Below are 12,143 nucleotides of genomic sequence, written 5' to 3' on the forward strand. Positions count from 1 at the left end.
TTTTCATCTAGGTATTCCTTGAGGGTTTTTAGCTCTGATTCAGAGAGGGGATAAATATGTCCAAAAGGGATAGGAGCACCAGGAACAAGGTCAATCGGACAATCATAGGGTCGATGAGGAGGAAGTGTCTCTGCTTCCTTTTTACTGAACACATCAGCGAACTCCGAATAGCTGGAAGGTATAGTGGATTCCCTAGTAACATGCAAAATGGGGATGTGTTGTAGACATGTTTTCTGGCAATATGCAGAGTTAAACGTGAGAGAGAAAGGAGCCCAGGTAATAAGTGGGTTGTGAGTCCGTAACCAGTCTATCCCTAATATTATAGGATAAAGAGGAGAATTTATGACATCAAAAATAAGAAATTCAGAATGGACATAATTAGTAGTAGTCCTTAAAGGGACAGTTTCCAGGCGAATGGGCCCCGAGGAGATTAAGGAGCCATCAATAACTCTGACAGAGACGGAATTACGTTTTTGAACACAAGGAATTTTATTTTTTGTAACAAAGGATGAGTCCAGGAACACCCCATTAGCACCGGAATCAATAATGGCCTTAGTCGTAATTCTTTCTTTGTCCCACTGTAATATGAGAGAGACAGAGGAGAAATGAGAGGTTGGTTTAGAAGGAAGTACACTCATTATAGTCGTGGTAGAACCATGCTTACCGCCTCTTGGACGTTTCAATAGGGGACAGTCTGGGACCACATGTTCTTGCGAAGCACAGTACATGCAGAGGTTCAGTTGTCTTCTTCTGGTTCTCTCTTCTGGAGTAAGAGAACTTCTCACAACCCCTATTTCCATAGGTTCAGCGGGAGTTATAGGTTTCTCCGGTGCCTTTGAAGAGGTGAAGGGTTTTTTCCATAGAGAGCTAGTGAGTGATTTCTCAGCTTTTCTTTCCCTAAGTCTTCTGTCGATACTGATTGACAGTTGAATAAGTGTATTTAGTGTAGTAGGTAGTTCAGTTCTGGAGAGCTCATCTTTGACAGCTTCAGATAACCCAATACGGAACTGGTTACGTAGAGTTATGTCATTCCACTGAGTTTCAGGTGCCCATCGTTTGAATTCAGCAATGTAATCTTCAACAGGCCGGTTTCTTTGCTGCAGTGTTCTAATGGTTAAATCTGCAGTCGCTTGTTTGTTTGGGTCTTCGTAAAGGAGAGACATGGCTTCAAAGAATTCATCCAGAGAATCCAATATGGGATCATCATTCTCAAGAAAGGAATGAGCCCAGGCCATGGGTTCACCTCTCAAAAATGAAATAACAGAACAAACTTTAGATCTTTCTGTGGGATATGATCGGGGTTTTAATGCAATCAACAACTTGCAGGAATTGATGAACTCTCGGTATTGGGACCTGTCTCCAGAGAATTTTTCGGGGTTGGAGACAGCAGGGTCACTAGCCGAGTGTGTAACTGTGTGAGGAGTATGGGTTTGCAAGTCCCTTACATAAGTAAGGATTCTTTCATTGGTGATCTGTAGATCTTGCATGCCTTGAGTGAGAGTATCCACCCTTTTGTTTAATCTGGTGATTTCAGAAGTGAGATCTGCTGTATCCATTAATTAGGCTTGATCAATCTGTAACGCTCAATTGTTGATAAGATGGAAACAACTGCAGATTTCTGAGTTTGATAACGTTTATTACTTTAAATAAAAAAGATAATCAAAATGAACTGTCTCTTTAATTCCTGGCAGGTTATAACCAGCAGCGGTGTTTGAAGTTGTTTTAGGATAAGGTAATTTTAACACAACCAGCGAGAAGTTCCAAAGTAGGATGCAGATAAATAAGTAGGTGTTGGAAATAAGATTATGAGTTGATGTGGAGCAGATAGCGAACCACTTAGATTTAGGATGGTTATATATTAAGGTTGAGCCAATCTGGTTTACTTAACTTATGAAGGAGTGATAATCCAAATTGGTGATGGAGATTCCAGAGAGAATCGAGGTTGCAGCAGGCAAGAGAATATCCAAAAACAGTCCGAGGTCGTAGGAGAGGAGAAGGAGGGTAAATGATTAAACAGTCCGGGTCCGATACACAGTAGAAGTAATTATTCAGTTTGAAGTTCGCGGGAGCTTTCGAGTTGATCAAGCACTGTGGTGTTGACGCGGACTCTCTATGAACCCTGGGAACGACCACGTCATAGGAGGGGGAGTGGCCGCGCTCCGAGAACCCGGAAGTCCACGGTTAGCGAATGCCGGAAGGTCTGACAGAAGGTTTGCTGTGTCTGTCAGCGTAGTGTCCAGAGCATGGAGGCGCTACCAGGAGACAGGCCAGTACATCAGGAGACGTGGAGGAGGCCATAGGAGGGCAACAACCCAGCAGCAGGACAGCTACCTCCGCCTTTGTGCACGGAGGAACAGGAGGAGCACTTCCAGAGCCCGGCAAAATGACCTCCAGCAGGCCACAAATGTGCAGGTGTCTGCTCAAACGGTCAGAAACAGACTCCATGAGGGTGGTATGAGGGCCCGACATCCATAGGTGGGGGTTGTGCTTACAGCCCAACACTCTGCAGGACATTTGGCATTTCCCATAGAACACCAAGATTGGCAAATTCGCCACTGGTGCCCTGTGCTCTTCACAGATGAAAGCAGGTTCACACTGAGCACATGTGACAGAGTCTGGAGACGCCGTGAAGAACGTTATGCTGCCTGCAACATCCTCCAGCATGACCGGTTTGGCAGTGGGTCAGTAATGGTGTGGGGTGGCATTTCTTTGGGGGGGCCGCACAGCCCTCCATATGCTCGCCAGAGGTAGCCTGATTGCCATTAGGTACCGAGATCCTCAGACACCTTGTGAGACCATATGCTGGTGCGGTTGGCCCTGGGTTCCTCCTAATGCAAGACAATGCTAGACCTCATGTGGCTGGAGTGTGTCAGCAGTTCCTGCAAGCGAAGGCATTGATGCTATGGACTGGCCCGTCCGTTCTCCAGACCTGAATCCAATTGAGCACATCTGGGACATCATGTCTCGCTCCATCCACCAGGGCCAGACTGGGAATGAAAAGCAGCCGTGGAAAAAAATTATATTCCAGCCCCATAATGCATCGCGCCAAGCACAGTGTGCAAATATGGAAGCGGGGGGAAAAAAACTATCACTCAAACATGAATGAAAGCACTCCTAGGGCTTCAAAATAAAGCAGAGCAGATTTATTGTAAGCAGACGCAGATGTGCATTTGCATATAATCAATGTTTCAGTCCAACTACCTTGATATATTAAGAAATGTTTGGTTATTTGGACTGAAATTGTGAATGTATGCTAATGCACAGCAGTAAAAAAAAATATCTTGTTTTTTGTTTTAAGTAAAAAGAGTGTACTCTTCACTTTGGCTGACAACTGGATGAGTCAACACCAATTAAATTTGCATAGGAAAGCATTGGGGGCTATTGCGCATGTTTGGCAATATGCTGCATTTCACCGCACCAATCGGCATCTTCTCATAGAGATGCATTGCATCAAAGCAGCTCTATGGGGAGCGTCCATGCAGTGCATGGAGATGCTCAACATAGGTGCTGCACACTGTGCAGCACTGGACTAGAAAGCATCTCTAGTAGCCGTCTGAGTGACTGTCACTAGAGATGTGCCTAGGCAGCAATCTAAACACTGCCTTTTCTCTGAAAAGGTAGCATTTAGTGCTCAGCCTACAGGGACAGGCTATAGACACCAGAACCACTACAATCAACTGTAGTAGTTCTGGTGACTATAGTGTCCCTTTAATATCACGTCTCTCACCAGCCGACTTTGAGTTACAGGGAGAGCAGGAGTTTCTCCACCAAACCCCTTTCACGTGTCTCTCAGCCCCAGCCCCTTTGTCTCTTTCCCCGGCCCCAGCACCTCTATGTGTATCTTTCCCCACAGCTCCTCTGTGTGTCTCATTCTCTCCTTCCCCACTCCCTCTGTGTGTGTCTCTTGTTCGTCTTCCTCAGCTCCCTTTGTGTGTGTCTCCTGTTCCCCTTTCCCAACCTGTCTGTGTCTTTATCCCCACACACCTCAGTGTGTCTTTTTACTCCCCAACCCCCCATGTGTCTCATTACCCCACAGCCCTCCATGTGTCTCACTAGCCCCCCTTCATGTGTCCTATTAGCCCTCTCTCCCAGTCCTCCATGTGTCCCTAAAGTTCTCCCAGCCCTCCATGTGTCCGCATACCCCCTCCCAACCCCCCATGTGTCTAGGGTGACCAGATTTTGAAAAAAAAAATGGGACACCCATTAGCGATACAAAAATCACTAAAAGAAAAAGAAAACAGAGAAATACATACACAGTAGACATCTTTAACCTCTTCTTGGCCAGAAGTGGCTGTTACAGCTCATCCCCTTTCTGGTATTCAAATTAGTATTTTCATTTACATTTTGTAGGAGCATGATCATCAGAGCACACACATACCCTAGACCAGGGCCATCGTAACAGCATAATAGCAAACTGGGCAAACCAATGCACAACAAATACACCTCCAACAAATACAATACTTACACACACAGACAGACTGCTGAATACACACAAACCGCAAAATACACACACAGACTGCTGAATACAGATATATAGAGACTGCTGCATATATACACAGGCTGCTGAATACACACACATACAGACTGCTGAATACACACACATACAGACTGCTGAATACACACACATACAGACTGCTGAATACACACACATACAGACAGCTGAACAGGTACACATACAGACTGCTGAATACGCACATAGAGACTGCGGAATACACACACAGACTGGTGAATACACACATATAGAGACTGTGTGCGTATTTAGCAGTCTGTGTGCGTGTTCAGCAGACTGCTGAACACGCACACAGACTGCTGAACATGCACACAGACTGTGTGTGTGAAGGGGTTCTGTGTGTGTGGAGGGGTTCTTTGTTGTGTGAATGGATTCTGTGTGTGTGAAGGGATTCTGTGTGTGTGTGAAGGGGTGCTGAGTGTGGGGCAGAGGGGGTGTAGTGTGTGTATTGGGAGGGACGGGAGTTATAGGATTTATATATTTAAAAAAAAAAATAAAGCTTTATATTACCCCCCCTCACCTTTGGTCAGGGGAGAGGGGGAACGACTACTTTTCAATCCCTGGTGGTCCAGTGGGGGCGCCCCGTTCAGCCTGCAGCTCCTCTGGCCGCAGGCTGACTTCTCTCTCCTCCCGCGAGAACAGCAGGCAGGTCAGAGCGTTGCCATGGTAACACACAGCAACGCTCCAACCTGCCTGCTCGCTGGAGGAGCGTTCTCGCTTCCTGCTTCCTGTCAGACCGGGTAGGGGAACAGAAGCTCCGCTACCGCTGTCTGCCTGCTCGGCCACGCTACATTCTGTGACAGGCAGGAGGGGAGCGCTTCCCCTCCTTCCGGTCACATTCTAATTGCGGCCCGGGCTGGTGCACGCAAGGCGGCCGCGCACTGGCCCCATAGTGTGCCGGCCCACCGGGAAATTTCCCAGTATCCTGGTGGGCCAGTCCGGCCCTGCCATCCACCAACGTCACGTTGCACCACAGACTGTCCAGGAGTTGGCAGATGCTTTAGTCCAGGTCTGGGAGGAGATCCCTCAGGAGACCATCCGCCACCTCATCAGGAGCATGCAAAGGCGTTGTAGGGAGGTAATACAGGCACGTGGAGGCCACACACACTACTGAGCCTCATTTTGACTTGTTTTAAGGACATTACATCAGAGTTGGATCAGCCTGTAGTGTGTTTTTCCATTTTAGTTTTGAGTGTGACTCCAAATCCATACCTCCATGGGTTGAAAATTTTGATTTTCATTTTAAAATTTTTGTGTGATTTTGTTGTCAGCACATTCAACTATGTATAGAACAAAGTATTTCAGAAGAATATTTAATTCATTCAGATCTAGGATGTGTTATTTTTGTGTTCCCTTGATTTTTTTGAGCAGTGTATAAAGAGATAAAGGTGCACAGGGGACTAAGAAATAGATTTTTTTTTTTTAAATAAATTATCCCTTTAAGAAACAAATTTAGCTCATAACATGCACATATTAGTGCTCTCCCGTGGTGTCTTTTATATGTATATTATAATATATTACATTGCGTTATCAAAGCAAACACTTTACTCACAACTTATTTTCTGTTAGTCTTAAAGGAACACAAATAAATTGATGCACATTAGTTGCATGAGACATGTTATTCCACTTGCACAAAAATGGTAACCTTCCATAGACCTATTTCATAATCTGGCATCGGGGCTTGCTTGAAGAGACATGGCATGGCATGGTAAGGATGGTGACAATGAGGAGGGACTTTGTTGGAAAGTACATCTCCATAAGAGCTCAGGTGCCAGCATACACAAAGCCATCATCTTGGGAGTGCAAAAATACAAATGACAGTGCTATCTTGGGCAACATCCATATAGTGGTATTTAACAGGCAGGCACAAGAGACTTAAAGGGACACTATAGTCACCTGAACAACTTCAGCTTAATGAAGCAGTTTTGGTGTATAGAACATGCCCCTGCAGCCTCACTGCTCAATCCTCTGCCATTTAGGAGTTAAATCCCTTTGTTTATGAACCCTAGTCACACCTCCCTGCATGTGACTTGCACAGCCTTCCATAAACACTTCCTGTATAGAGAGCCCTATTTAGGCTTTCTTTATTGCAAGTTCTGTTTAATTAAGATTGTCTTATCCCCTGCTATGTTAATAGCTTGCTAGACCCTACAAGAGCCTCCTGTATGTGATTACATTTTAATTTAGAGATTGAGATACAATTATTTAAGGCAAATTACATCTGTTTAAAAGTGAAACCTGCATAAACTGAAACAAAGTGATTTAACTCCTAAATGACAGTGAATTGAGCAGTGAAATTGCAGGGGAATGATCTATACACTAAAACTGCTTTATTTAGCTAAAGTAATTTAGGTGACTATAGTGTTCCTTTAAAATTATGAAGCCTCATATGTTGGATGAATGATAAACTTTCAAAAATATCCAGTTGTATGATATGATAATAATTGAATTTCTAGTAGTGCAATTTGACACCAGAGAAGTATCAGTGCTTCTGTCCTAGGACAGACAAATCAAGCTAATAAATCAGCTGCATTATTTTCTTGCCTTTTTGTGGATCACAGGAACCTTGACTTCAACTATCACTCTATTATGTAGGGTTTACGGACATCTTCATCCACTCCTGTCATCTTTCCTTTCTAGTTGGCATCATATGATTCACTTTCACATAAAGTAAGGGGTAATGGGTTATACCCTATATATCTGGGGTAGGTAACCTTCCGCACTCCAGATGTGGACTACATCTCCCATAACGAGGACAAAGCATTAAGGTAGAGGTAATCCACAACATCTGGAGTGATGAAGGTTGCCTACTCATGCTCGATATCATTTCAGAGATTTTGCCAGGCAGGCGGGCAATCTAATCTGAACAATTTATTTGTGTAGGCAACATGGCCAAAATAGATGAAAGATTTTCTCTCAAACTTCAGAGAACTCCAAAGAGCAAATCTAGCCTTGCTTCATTTTCAGGACTATCAGAAAGGATATATAGCATGAATAAAAGAAATCGCAAACGTGAAGAACATATACATAAAATACTTAAGACAAAAAATCTAAAAAATTAAGAATTCTATTTGTCTCCTTGGATCATAAAGCATTGAGTAAGGTGTATACAATATTAAAGATAATGCATTGAGGGTAGGTAATGGAACCAATATTGATAAAAAAAACAAGTTACTGGTACCGTTGTAGTTAAGATCCGAGTGTGCATCCGAGAGGGAGAGGCTAGGGCAAAAAACTAACCCAACTCAAAGTATAAATGTGAAAAAATATAGAATTATGGATCTCGGATCTTAACTACAACGGTATCAGTAACTTGTTTTTTTTATCAATATATGTTCTATTAGCCTCTCTGCTAATACCCATGTTGGTCTGTGAGACAGTCCAAAAAAGCAATAGGGGGCAACTTTGTAGACAGGGGTACACACTATTAAAAACATTTTTAAGAAGAATTTTCCAGCTTGATGCCTATAGCTTTAGCCCCACCTTCAACACCGTAAATAGCAATTTGATTTCAAAAAACAAATTGACCTTTCATTCAGCCCAAAAATAATGAGGGTAGCTTGTTGACTGTATTTGGGCAAGCGTGTTAATTCCCAAACTTAGGCAGAAACAGTGAATGCAGTCCAATAAATGGTGATATATTCATAATAAATGCTTCTTACACATAAATCAAATTCAGATGACACAAACATTATATAAAAAGGGAGAGAGATGTCATGTCACCCATATAATTTGCAAAAGGAGTTATCTGTCCAACACACGGTGATATATACATTAATGCTTCTTAAAAACTAAAATATTAATCTTGATATGGGAAACGTCCAAAGCAAACAAGAGAAACAAACATATACATACAGGTTAGGTGGAGTGTAAGATGGACCTTGGTGGTAGGTATCACAGACAGCTGAAAATATATAAAAAGACACAACCTAGTTCAATATGGTCTGGTAGAAGTACATATATAGTAATCAACAGGTATTGTACTCACAAGTACAGAGCCAACAATGTTAGGCTCAATGTGCAGGCTGGTGGGAATATTAGGAGGGATCCCACTCCCTAGCTGAGTAGGATAGATTTTATGCTGAAGATCATCCGCCCAATAACTTTCCAGGACATAAGGTGGTGTTAAAAAGCTGATTTATTGGAACATAAACATAAAATAACGAGCAGTAAAACACTGCAAAGTCGTTAGTAAAATAAGATACTTGCAAAACGCGTTTCGCCTAAAAAGGCTTCCTCAGTTGCATAAATCTCTTGTCCTGACATTCGTCTTCTTATGTGGCTCTCCTTTAATTGTCAATCTCGATCTGCTGTAATAGCCGCGGACTACTTCTGTCTTCTTCCTATGACGTTTCTCCCCGCCGTCCTCATTCTGATGATGCACTTCCGGTGTCGCTCCACTTATGGAATAAACTTTATTGTCAATTCAATGCATATAAGTACTCCGGAATACAAATAAAGGGAAAGGAAATAGAAGATCAATATATTCAAAAACAAGAGTTCATTAGAAATGTAAAAGATGGTACAAATGTGTAATGGTCTTGTAGTCTGTGGTACATAAATATAAAGTAGTTAGCAATGTATAGGGAAAGCAACAAGATTTAAAATGGGTAGACATATAAAAATAGTAATACTATAACAGGGCCATTATGTTTAAAGAAAAAACATCCATATCAGGTATGGGCAATTCACAAAATATATAAAGTTCTTAAGTATACTCCATAGTGAGCACAAAAAATGTGTTTGCTTAAAATTAGTTGGAGAGTTAACAAGGAACTCTATAAAAAGCCTTAGGGACCAAAAAATAAATAAATAGATAAAAAAAAAATATATATATATATATATATTATAAAATTAGGAAATACATTTACAGAAAATGGCACAATTCAAAATTGAATTTAGACCGTGGGGAATAAGGGTGTTAAAGTTAAAAATGTAACTCATTTCTTCCTTCCCTATTTTATTAGTATAGTCGCCACCTCTCCAGTATTTCTTTACCAATTTAAGGGCACAGAAAAAAAGCTCTGTAGGGTTTTGGTTGTGCATAATTTTAAAATGCTGAGATACACTATGGTTTTCAAACCCTTTGTTTATATTGCGTATATGTTTGCTTATTCGGACAGTAAAGGACGAATAGCCCTATCAATATATAACAGGTTTCAAGGGCATTTCAAGAGGTATACTACACCTTTAGAGTAGCATGTAGTGTGATCCTTAATAATATACTGTTTTCCGATGATTTGGCTTATATCGGTGTAATGCCTCTTATTGTTCTTAGTTGTTCTGCATGGGAGGCAATTCCCGCATCCGTAAAAACCTGAAAGGTTTTTTGTCAGCTCATTGGGTTTATCTACTTTCAAACAGCTTTTCACTAGCATGTTTTTCAAATTTTTAGTACCTCTATGTATGATCTTGGGGTTTGATGGTAAGATTTTATTTAACATAGGGTCATCCCTTAAGATGTGCCAATGCTTTCTTATGGCTTGCTTTACTCTCTTGGAGCTCCCATTATACCCGCAAATAAAAGGGATATCATTATCTCTTTGTGCATCATTCTTTGTCCTATATTTTAAAAGCAGTTTTCTCGGTAGAGACTGTACCTCTTCAATATTCCCCCTCAGGGTTTCCTATTTGTAACCCTTTTCTGCGAACTGATTTTTCAAATAAAAAGCTTGTTGTATAAAATCACTCTCTTCTGTACAATTTCTTCTGATTCTTAAAAATTGTCCTTTTGGTGCATTTGTTGGTGCCCATCGCATTACCACATATTTGTAAAAAGAAATGCTCCTGGAACCAGAAAAAAATATTTGTTAAAATTAATAAAATGCCCTCCAGAATAAAATCTATCTGTTCTATTTGAAAACATGCCTTCTCTAAAAAGTACCTTGTCACCTCAATGCCTTTTTTGTGTGGAATAATACTATAAAGTGATCTGACGTCGCACGTCACTAGTATATACCCCTCCTTCCATTTGATCTGTTCTAGGATTTGCAGCATATGGATAGTGTCCTTTAAAAAGTATTGGGTTACCACACTCTGCGACCAGAGGGTACATGTACGCAGACAGGAAACGGTGAGACTGACCCACTTTGAATCTAAATGCCTAGACACAAGACAACAGAGTAAAACTCTATCTATGTGCTATAACCTACTAATAAGAGAACCACAAACGCAGCTCTGGAGATTTCAGAGATTTTCTGGAGATTCACCATGATCTAAGAGAAACAAACAACCCAATTCAACAGACACCAATAGCACACATTATATAGAGAAATGTCACCCATAGATTTTTCAAAAGTAGTTCTTTGCCTAATAAATGGTGACATATACATTAATGCTTCTTAAACGCACAGACATACAATCTCTCACTGACAGACACACACACAATCTCACTGATTTGAAACACACACACTGACAGACATACACACTAACAGAAACACACATACAATCTCATTGATTTGAAACACTTACTGACAGACAGACACATACAATCTCACTGATTTTAAACACTTACTGACAGACATGCACTCACATATTTACACATTCTTGCACACACACTCACAAATTAATTTTATTTGTTTAGGCCCATCCAGCCCTGGGGTCCAGTGGGGAATGACTCTTCTCCCTGCCGTCCAGTGGTGATTTGCTCCCTGGGATCCAATGGGATTTTCTCCTTAGGGTTCAGTGGGAATGTATCTTCTATTTCCCCTCTGCTCCCACACATGCCTTCTGTAGTGATGCCACGGGTGGCGTGATGTCATATTCCGTCAGCCAGCATCAATACAGAGGGCGTGCGAGGGAGCAGAGAGGAACTGGAAACACATCAGCTCTCCTTTGCCGCTTGCCTTCTCTCTTCTTCTCGCTTCAGGGGTGCCCTAAGGTGGCTGTGGGAGGAGCTGTGCACAGCTTTATACCCTCTGTGTGCTCCATCAAAAAGGTGTGTATGGGCATACACCTTAGAAGGAACAGTGGTGATGGATTAGGTAGAGACTTTTTTCATGGGCGAATGGCTCGGGGGCTTGGCAGACTATAAGGGGAACATTAAAACAAAGGTGGAGGGATGGGCAATGGCGTCTCCTTTCCTACTTATTATACTAATACTCATCCACACAAAACCCCTGCGTGTATTATAGCCTCCTCCTGTCACCCATATTAAATAAAAACACTGTTTATTTTCTCCTCTTTTCCGTGTTTTTTTTCTCTGCCTATAAGGTGGTATAAGCAGAGAACCACTCCTTCAAATGTGAGTGTACTAACTTCACCACCATTACATCTGATTTTATTTGACGTATCGTGTGCACTATATTGTATTTCTTATTTCTTTTACATGTATTACAAACCAAGTTTGTTATCCAGTCACGTGGGGTAAGTTCACCCACCTATATACTTTTCTTCAGCGCTCCACTTACAGGTGTAGGTTCTCCACTTATACCACCTTAGAGACTTTGGACTTTTTGTGTGTGGATAAGAGGGTATTTCCACACAAGTGTTTTGAGCTGCTGTAATTTATATTTATTTCTGGTTTTAGCAACTTATTGGACACACACACATTCCTCCCAAAAGGAGGTAAACACTTCACTTGTTTTCTCTCTGCTGTCTGCTAGGTCCAATTGACAGAGTTTATAACAATGAT

At 41.7% G+C, this 12,143-nt stretch overlaps 1 protein-coding gene across 1 annotated transcript in view; it reads left to right on the forward strand.

The window, feature by feature from the left end:
* The window catches only part of LOC134579090 (putative nuclease HARBI1), a 48,801-nt gene that overhangs the window by 6,529 nt on the left and 30,129 nt on the right, over positions 1-12,143 (forward strand). The gene's annotated exons all lie outside the window — the stretch shown is intronic.

The sequence above is a fragment of the Pelobates fuscus genome, chromosome 12 (assembly GCF_036172605.1).
Source record: "Pelobates fuscus isolate aPelFus1 chromosome 12, aPelFus1.pri, whole genome shotgun sequence".
Classification (NCBI taxonomy): Eukaryota; Metazoa; Chordata; class Amphibia; order Anura; family Pelobatidae; genus Pelobates; species Pelobates fuscus.